Genomic DNA, 9,227 nt, shown 5'->3' with positions numbered 1-9,227 from the left:
CAAAACTTGCAAATATGCTAGGTTACATGGCAAAAGAGAAATAAGGCTAAAGGTGGAATTAAGGTTGCTAATCAGCTGACCTTAAGATAAATTAACCTGGGATGTCTGGGTGGGCCCAGGATAATCACAGGGATCCTCAAAAGTAGAGGAGGGAGGCAGAAGAGTAGAGTCTGGGAAAATGTGAGTATCTAAGAATGGACTTTGGAAGGACTAATTCTGAAGCTGAAACTCCAATACTTTGGCCACCTGATGCAAAGAACTGACTCATTTGAAAACACCCTGATGCTGGGAAAGATTGAGGGCAGGAGGAGAAGGGGACAACAAAGGATGAGATGGTTGGATGGCATCACCACATCGATGGACATGAGTTTGGGTAAACTCCAGGAGTTGGTGATGGACAGGGAGGCCTGGCATGCTATAGTCCATGGGGGGGGTCAAAAAGAGTCAGACACAACTGAGCGACTGAACTGAACTGAAGAATGACCAGAAATGCAGTGCTGCTGGCTTTGAAGATGGAAGAAAGGAGTCATGAGTGAGCTGTAGCAGCTGGAAACAGCAAGGAAATGGATTTTTCCTCAGAAAAAAGAAACACAGCCCTGCCAACACCTTGACTGTAGCCCAACAAGACTCATGTTGGACTTCTAACCTACAGAACTGTGGGATAAATTCCTATTGTTTTCAGCAAGTTTGTAGAGATTTGTTACAGTGACTGTAGGAAATTAATACACTGTATGATGACTTAAAAAGTAAGCAGAGAAGGCCCTTTGAGAGGCTTCATGAAAACATGATAATTCAGGGAAACACTAAAAATTGTGTCAGTCATAAAAAGAGCTGGGGGAAGATTCCAGGCAGAAGAACTGAATACTAAGTCCCCAGAAGTAATCCTACCTACCTTGGCATATTCGGAGCAAACAGAGACCAGAGTGGCTGAGCTGGGTGAGGGAGAGGGAGAATGAGTGGGATGGAGCTGGACAGGTGGGCAGAGGTCCCATTTAGGGTCTGGGGGGGGGCATGGCAGGGGAACTGGGGTTTACTCTAAGAACAGTAGACTGCCATCAAGATTTCAGGGAGGAGATAATGCAATAGACCAATGATCTGGTGGTTTATAATCCCCTGATTACTTCAAAAGCAGTCCAGACTCCACCAAGTGCAAAGATTGACTCTAAAGCCTGGGAAGCATTTTAGATCTCTCCCTCGCAAGTCAAGCTCATCAATTTTCCCTCCTAACCAGCTCTCCACACTCATTCTTGGTGCCATATTCATGCATCAGGAGAGAAGCTCTCATAGCCACCTCCCAGGTAGGTTCCTGCCTCTGGCATTGCCCATTTCTAGCCACCCCCACTCCCACACTGCAAAGCCACATGACCAGCAGACAAACCAGACCATTCACTGCTTTAAACCTTTCAAAGCTTTCCTATAAAACACGATGAAATCTAACTCCATGGGCCTGCACTGGAGTGCGACAAGTAAGGCACTTTCCCCAGGGACAAGATTTAAGGAGGTGCCAAAACACTCAGGAATCAAGGTGAATAATGCTTTAACTTTATTTGGATGTAATTTACATACCAAAAGTTCATCTCTTTGAAGTGTAAGGTTCAGTGGTTTGATATGTTTACAAAATTGTGCAACCATTACCATATTCTAATTTTTAACAGGTTTTATTTTAATTTTTATTGCAGTAGAGTTGATTTATAACTAATTTTATAACAGTTTGATCACCCCAAAATAACCTTGTTAACAGTCACTCTCCACTCTTGCTACTCCCTCTGCTGCTTCTGCTGCTGCTGCTAAGTTACTTCAGTCGTGTTTGACTCTGTGCTACCCCAAATACAGCAGCCTACCAGGCTCCCCCATCCCTGGGATTCTCCAGGCAAGAACACTGGAGTGGGTTGCCATTTCCTTGTCCAATGCATGAAAGTGAAAAGTGAAAGTGAAGTTGCTCAGTCATGTCTGACTCTTAGCGACCCCATGGACTGCAGCCCACCAGGCTCCCCCGTCCCTGGGATTCTCCAGGCAAGAACACTGGAGTGGGTTGCCATTTCCTTCTCCAATGCATGAAAGTGAAAAGTGAAAGTGAAGTCTCTCAGTCGTGTCCAACTCTTTGCGACCCCATGGACTGCAGCCTACCAGGCTCCTCTGTCCGTGGGATTTTCCAGGCTAGAGTACTGGAGTGGGGTGCCACTGCCTTCCCCGTGCTACTCCCTCTAGCCCTAAGCAATTGCTAAGCTACATTTTATCTCCCTGTAGTTCCCTTGGAGAATCCCCATGGACACAGGAGTCTGGCAGGCTACAATCCATGGGGTTGAAAAGAATCGGGCACAAATGAGCGACTAAGCACAGCACATAGTTCCCTATCCCAGACATTTCATATAAGTGGAATCATGTAATATGCAGTCTTTTGTGGCTGGCTTCTTTCACTTAGCTTACGCTTTCAATGGTTATCTGTGTTTCAATATGTATCCGTGGGGCTTCTCTGGTGGCTCAGATGGCAAAGAATCTGCCTGCAATGCATGAGACCCAGGTTCAATCCCTGGATCAGGAAGATCTCCTGGAGAAAGGAAGGAATGGCAACTCACTCCATTATTCTCGTCTGGGAAATACCATAGACAGAGGAGACTGGTGGGCTACAGTCCATGGGGTGGAAAAAGAGATGGATACAACTGAGTGACTAACACACACAAACACACGTGCACATACATCACTATTTTGTTCCTTTTTAATGATGAAATATTATTCCATTGCATGAATATGCCACAATTGTTGATCCATTCAACAAAATGAGTGGATATTTGGGCTGTTTCTATGTTTTGGTTACTATGAGTAACACTGCTATCAACATTCATATACAAGTTTTGTTTGAACATGTTTTCATTTCTCTTGACCAGATACCTAGGAATGGAATTGCAAAGTCATATGACACCTCTCTGTTTGACTTTTTGAGGAACTACCTAGCTGTTTTCCAAAATGGATGCACAATATTTCACATTACCATGAGCCATGTAGGAGAGTTTCAGTTTTTCCTTATCCCTATCAATATTTGTCATGCTCAGTCTTTTTTGTCACAATCTTTCTATTGAATGTGAAATATTATCGATTGTGGCTTTGATTTCCATTTCCCTAATGACTGAAGACATTGAGCATCTTTTCACATGTTTATTAGCCATTCATATATCTTCTTTGAAGAAATGTCTTCTCAAATCCTTTGCCCAGTTTTTAATTGGGTATTTGTCCTTTTATTTTTGAGTTGTTAAGTGTTCTTAACAAAACGGGAAAACTCAGCAGTGACTACAGGACTGGAAAAGGTCAGTTTTCATTCCAATCCCAAAGAAAGGCAATGCCAAAGAATGCTCAAACTACCACACAACTGCACTCATCTCGCAGTCTAGCAAAGTAATGCTCAAAATTCTCCAAGCCAGGCTTCAACAGTACATGAACCATGAGCTTTCAGATGTTCAAGCTGGATTCAGAAAAGGCAGAGGAACCAGAGATCAAATTGCCAACATTTATTGGATCATCAAAAAAGCAAGAGTTCCAGAAAAACATCTACTTCTGTTTTTGTACTATTCCAAAGACTTTGACTGTATGGATAACAACAAACTGTGGCAAATTCTTAAAGAGATGGGAAGACCAGACCATCTGACCTACCTCCTGAGAAATCTGTATGCAGCTCAAAAAGCAACAATTAGAACTGGACATGGAACAACACACTGGTTCCAAATAGGGAAAAGAGTATATCAAGGCTGCATACTGTCACCCTGCTTATATAACTTATATGCAGAGTATATCATGAGAAATGCCAGGCTCGAAGAAGCACAAGCTGGAATCAAGATTGCTGGGAGAAATATCAATAACCTCAGATTTGCAGACAACACCACCCTTATGGCAGAAAGTGAAGAAGAACTAAAGAGCCTCTTGATGAAAGTGAAAGAGGAGAGTGAAAAAGCTGACTTAAAACTCAACATTCAAAAAACTAAGATTCATGGTATCCGGTCCCATCACTTCATGGCAAGTAGATGGGGAAACAATGGAAACAGTGAGAGACTGTTTTCTTGGGCTCCAAAATCACTGCAGACGGTGACTGTAGCCATGAAATTAAGACACTTGCTCCGTGGAAGAAAAGTTATGACCAACCTAGACAGCATATTAAAAAGCACAGACATGACATTGCCAACAAAGGTCCGTCTAGTCAGAGCTATGGTTTTTCCAGTAGTCATGTATGGAAGTGAGAGTTGGACTATAAAGAAAGCTGAGCACTGAAGAATTGATGCTTTTGAACTGTGGTGTTGGTTTTGAGAGTCCCTTGGACTGCAAGGAGATCCAAGCCATCCATCCTAAAGGAAATTAGTCCTGAATATTCATTGGAAGGACTGATGCTGAAGCTAAAACTCCAATACTTTGGCTACCTGATGCAAAAAACTGACTCACTGGAAAAGACTCTGATGCTGGGAAAGATTGAAGGCAGAAGGAGAAGAGGATAACAGAGGATGAGATGGTTGGATGGTATCACCAACTCGAAGGATATGAGTTTCAGAAAGCTCTGGGAGTTGGTGATGGACACGGAAGCCCAGCATGCTGCAGTCCATGTTGCAAAGAGTCGGACAAGACTGAACAACTGAAATGAACTGACGTGTTCTTTATATATTCCTCATACAAGTGCCTTAACAAATACATGGTTTGCATATATTTTGTCTGTGTCTTTGAGCCGGCCTTTCATTTTTGTAATGGTATCCTTAGGAAAACAAAGGTTTTCAAACGTGATGAAGTCCAGGGTGTCAGTCTTTTATCACTTGTGGTTTTGGTGTCACATGTAAGAAATTACTGCTTGTCTCAAGATCATGAAAATTGATTCCTGGTATTTCCTGTTGGAGACTTTATAGTTTTAGCCCTTACATTTAGGACTATCAGGTGCTTTCAGCTAATTTTTGTGTATGATATGACGTGTGGGTCCAGCTTCATTTTTTGCACGTAGATATACAGTTGTTACTCCAATATGCTACTGTAGATCAATGGAGAAATAACTCCAGAAAGAATGAAGGGATGGAGCCAAAGCAAAAACAATACCCAGCTGTGGATGTGACTGGTGATAGAAGCAAGGTCCGATGCTGTAAAGAGCAATATTGCATAGGAACCTGGAATGTCAGGTCCATGAATCAAGGCAAATTGGAAGTGGTCAAACTAGAGATGGCAAGAGTGAATGTCGACATTCTAGGAATCAGTGAACTGAAATGGACTGGAATGGGTGAATTTAACTCAGATGACCATTATATCTACTACTGCGGGCAGGAATCCCTCAGAAGAAATGGAGTGGCCATCATGGTCAACAAAAGAGTCCGAAATGCAGTACTTGGATGCAATCTCAAAAACGACAGAATGATCTCTGTTCGTTTCCAAGGCAAACCATTCAATATCACAGTAATCCAAGTCTATACCCCAACCAGTAACGCTGAAGAAGCTGAAGTGGAACGGTTCTATGAAGACCTACAAGACCTTTTAGAACTAACACCCAAAAAAGATGTCCTTTTCATTATAGGGGACTGGAATGCAAAAGTAGGAAGTCAAGAAACACTTGGAGTAACAGGCAAATTTGGCCTTGGAATGGGGACTGGAATGCAAAAGTAGGAAGTCAAGAAACACCTGGAGTAACAGGCAAATTTGGCCTTGGAATACGGAATGAAGCAGGGCAAAGACTAATAGAGTTTTGCCAAGAAAATGCACTAGTCATAACAAACACCCTCTTCCAACAATGAAAGAGAAGACTCTACACATGGACATCATCAGATGGTCAACACTGAAATCAGATTGATTACATTCTTTGCAGCCAAAGATGGAGAAGCTCTATACAGTCAGCAGAAACAAGACCAGAAGCTGACTGTGGCTCAGACCATGAACTCCTTCTTGCCAAATTCAGACTTAAATTGAAGAAAGTAGGGAAAACCACTAGACCATTCAGGTATGACCTAAATCAAATCCCTTATGATTATACAGTGGAAGTAAGAAATAGATTTTAGGGCCTAGGTCTGATAGATAGAGTGCCTGATGAACTATGGAATGAGGTTTGTGACATTGTACAGGAGACAGGGATCAAGACCATCCCCATGGAAAAGAAATGCAAAAAAGCAAAATGGCTGTCTAGGGAGGCCTTACAAATAGCTGTGAAAAGAAGAGAAGTGAAAAGCAAAGGAGAAAAGGAAAGATATAAACATCTGAATGCAGAGTGCCAAAGAATAGCAAGAAGAGATAAGAAAGCTTTCTTCAGCAATCAATGCAAAGAAATAGAGGAAAACAACAGAATGGGAAAGACTAGAGATCTCTTCAAGAAAATCAGAGATACCAAAGGAACATTTCATGCAAAGATGCGCTCAATAAAGGACAGAAATGGTATGGACCTAACAGAAGCAGAAGATATAAAGAACAGATGGCAAGAATACACAGAAGAACTGTACAAAAAAGATCTTCATGACCCAGATAATCATGATGGTGTGATCACTGACCTAGAGCCAGACATCCTGGAATGTGAAGTCAAGTGGCCTTAGAAAGCATCACTACGAACAAAGCTAGTGGAGGTGATGGAATTCCAGTTGAGCTATTCCAAATCCTGAAAGATGATGCTGTGAAAGTGCTGCACTCAATATGCCAGCAAATTTGGAAAAGTCAGCAGTGGCCACAGGACTGGAAAAGGTCAGTTTTCATTCCAATCCCAAAGAAAGGCAATGCCAAAGAATGCTCAAACTACCACACAATTGCACTCATCTCACACGCTAGTAAAGTAATGCTCAAAATTCTCCAAGCCAGGCTTCAGCAATATGTGAACCGTGAACTTCCTGATGTTCAAGCTGGTTTTAGAAAAGGCAGAGGAACCAGAGATCAAATTGCCAACATCCACTGGATCATGGAAAAAGCAAGAGAGTTCCAGAAAAACATCTATTTCTGCTTTATTGACTATGCCAAAGCCTTTGACTGTGTGGATCACAATAAACTGTGGAAAATTCTGAAAGAGATGGGAACACCAGACCACCTGATCTGCCTCTTGAGAAATTTGTATGCAGGTCAGGAAGCAACAGTTAGAACTGGACATAGAACAACACACTGGTTCCAAATAGGAAAAGGAGTTCGTCAAGGCTGTATATTGTCTCCCTGTTTATTTAACTTATATGCAGAGTACATCATGAGAAACGCTGGACTGGAAGAAACACAAACTGGAATCAAGATTGCCGGGAGAAATATCAATAACCTCAGATATGCAGATGACACCACCCTTATGGCAGAAAGTGAAGAGGAACTCAAAAGCTTCTTGATGAAAGTGAAAGTGGAGAGTGAAAAAGTTGGCTTAAAGCTCAACATTCAGAAAATGAAGATCATGGCATCCAGTCCCACCACTTCATGGGAAATAGATGGGGAAACAGTGGAAACAGTGTCAGACTTTATTTTTCTGGGCTCCAAAGTCACTACAGATGGTGACTGCAGCCATGAAATTAAAAGATGCTTACTCCTTGGAAGGAAAGTTATGACCAACCTAGATAACATATTCAAAAGCAGAGACATTACTTTGCCAACAAAGGTCCGTCTAGTCTAGGCTATGGTTTTTCCTGTGGTCATGTATGGATGTGAGAGTTGGACTGTGAAGAAGGCTGAGCACAGAAGAATTGATGCTTTTGAACTGTGGTGTTGGAGAAGACTCTTGAGAGTCCCTTGGACTGCAAGGAGATCCAACCAGTCCATTCTAAAGGAGATCAGTCCTGGGTGTTCTTTGGAAGGAATGATGCTGAAGCTGAAACTCCAGTACTTTGGCCACCTCATGTGAAGAGTTGACTCATTGGAAAAGACTTTGATGCTGGGAGGGATTGGGGGCAGGAGGAGAAGGGGACGACAGAGGATGAGATGGCTGAATGGCATCACTGACTCGATGGACGTGAGTCTCAGTGAACTCCGGGAGTTGGTGATGGACAGGGAGGCCTGGTGTGCTGCGATTCATGGGGTCGCAAAGAGTTGGACACGACTGAGCGACTGATCTGATCTGATCTGATACAGTTTGGGCAACATTTGTTGAAGAGATAAATACATGTCAATGTTATAAAGACAAGATCAGTAACTGTCATTCCAAGCCTTACTGGATTCTGAGGCAAAAGGAAAAAGTCAGTGATACTGCTTCATATTTATTTCAAATTTTGATATTTTTCTCTTGACTGCTAAATTTTTGGAGCCTTTTTAAATGTGGCATTTGATACACGTGCCCCATCCACCCCACTGCAGTTGCAGTCCTGACAACACCTAATCCTAGCATCCAAGTCTTCCACATCCTAGCTCCCACCTGCCCTTCCAACCACCTGCAGCTCAGCCCACCATGCCTCCACTTTATCACTAATCGTACAGATTTGTTCATGTTTCCTGCACACACTATGCAGTGCCAGGCATCTGTCATTTTGATCATACTCTTCTTTTGACTTGGAACACATTTCTCACTTCCATTGCTTAGCTCATTCCCATCCAACAAAATCAGATGCCAACCCCTCCAAAAAGACTTCCTGGAACCTCCAGGTTGGAGGAGACGCCTCTCATCTGTGCTCCTGCAGAGCTCTGTTTTCCTGCAACCTCACCATCACTGATTAATAATGATCTATCGCTTGTCTTCTCTCCCTCTGGACTGCAGCTCTTCGTCCTTATGCCCAATGATGTCTTGTCCACTTGGAAAGAGCCTAGAATACAATACAGAGGAGGAAATCGATGTCTGCTTAACAGTTCATATAAATGGAAGTGTGTCAGGGAGAAAGCAATTTCACCTGCCTAGAGCCAGAAGAGAAGATTTCCTCGAAGAACCTTCCTGGCAGGAGGACAGGAGCTCAGCATCTGTCACAGAAAGACTGCTGAACAGAGAAAGCAGAGGCTGTGCCCGAGGCAGGCACAGTACTGCAGTGATGAAGCAAAGCCTCCAAGAACTGTATTACATGGCCAGTCTCAGGTACAGGAGGGTATTACAGAAATTCAACAACAGGAACTGGTCCTAGGAGCCTATAAGTGAGACAGGAGAGAGGCTGAAAGCAGAATCTATAACAGCAAGCTACAAAAAAGGGCAAATCCCCACTGAACTCGCTTCATTCATTCATTCACTCATTGATTCATTCATTCACTCACTAGTCACCCCACAAATACTTATGGAGCATCTTTTGGGCACTGGTTGAGCCCCGGAATATAGGAGCCAAAGATCATTTTAAAGAAAGTCATATAGCAAA

The sequence above is a fragment of the Bos javanicus genome, chromosome 6, assembly GCF_032452875.1.
Source record: "Bos javanicus breed banteng chromosome 6, ARS-OSU_banteng_1.0, whole genome shotgun sequence".
NCBI classification, from domain to species: domain Eukaryota; kingdom Metazoa; phylum Chordata; class Mammalia; order Artiodactyla; family Bovidae; genus Bos; species Bos javanicus.
The sequence above is the reverse complement of the archived record's forward strand: the minus strand, read 5'-3'. Positions refer to the sequence as shown.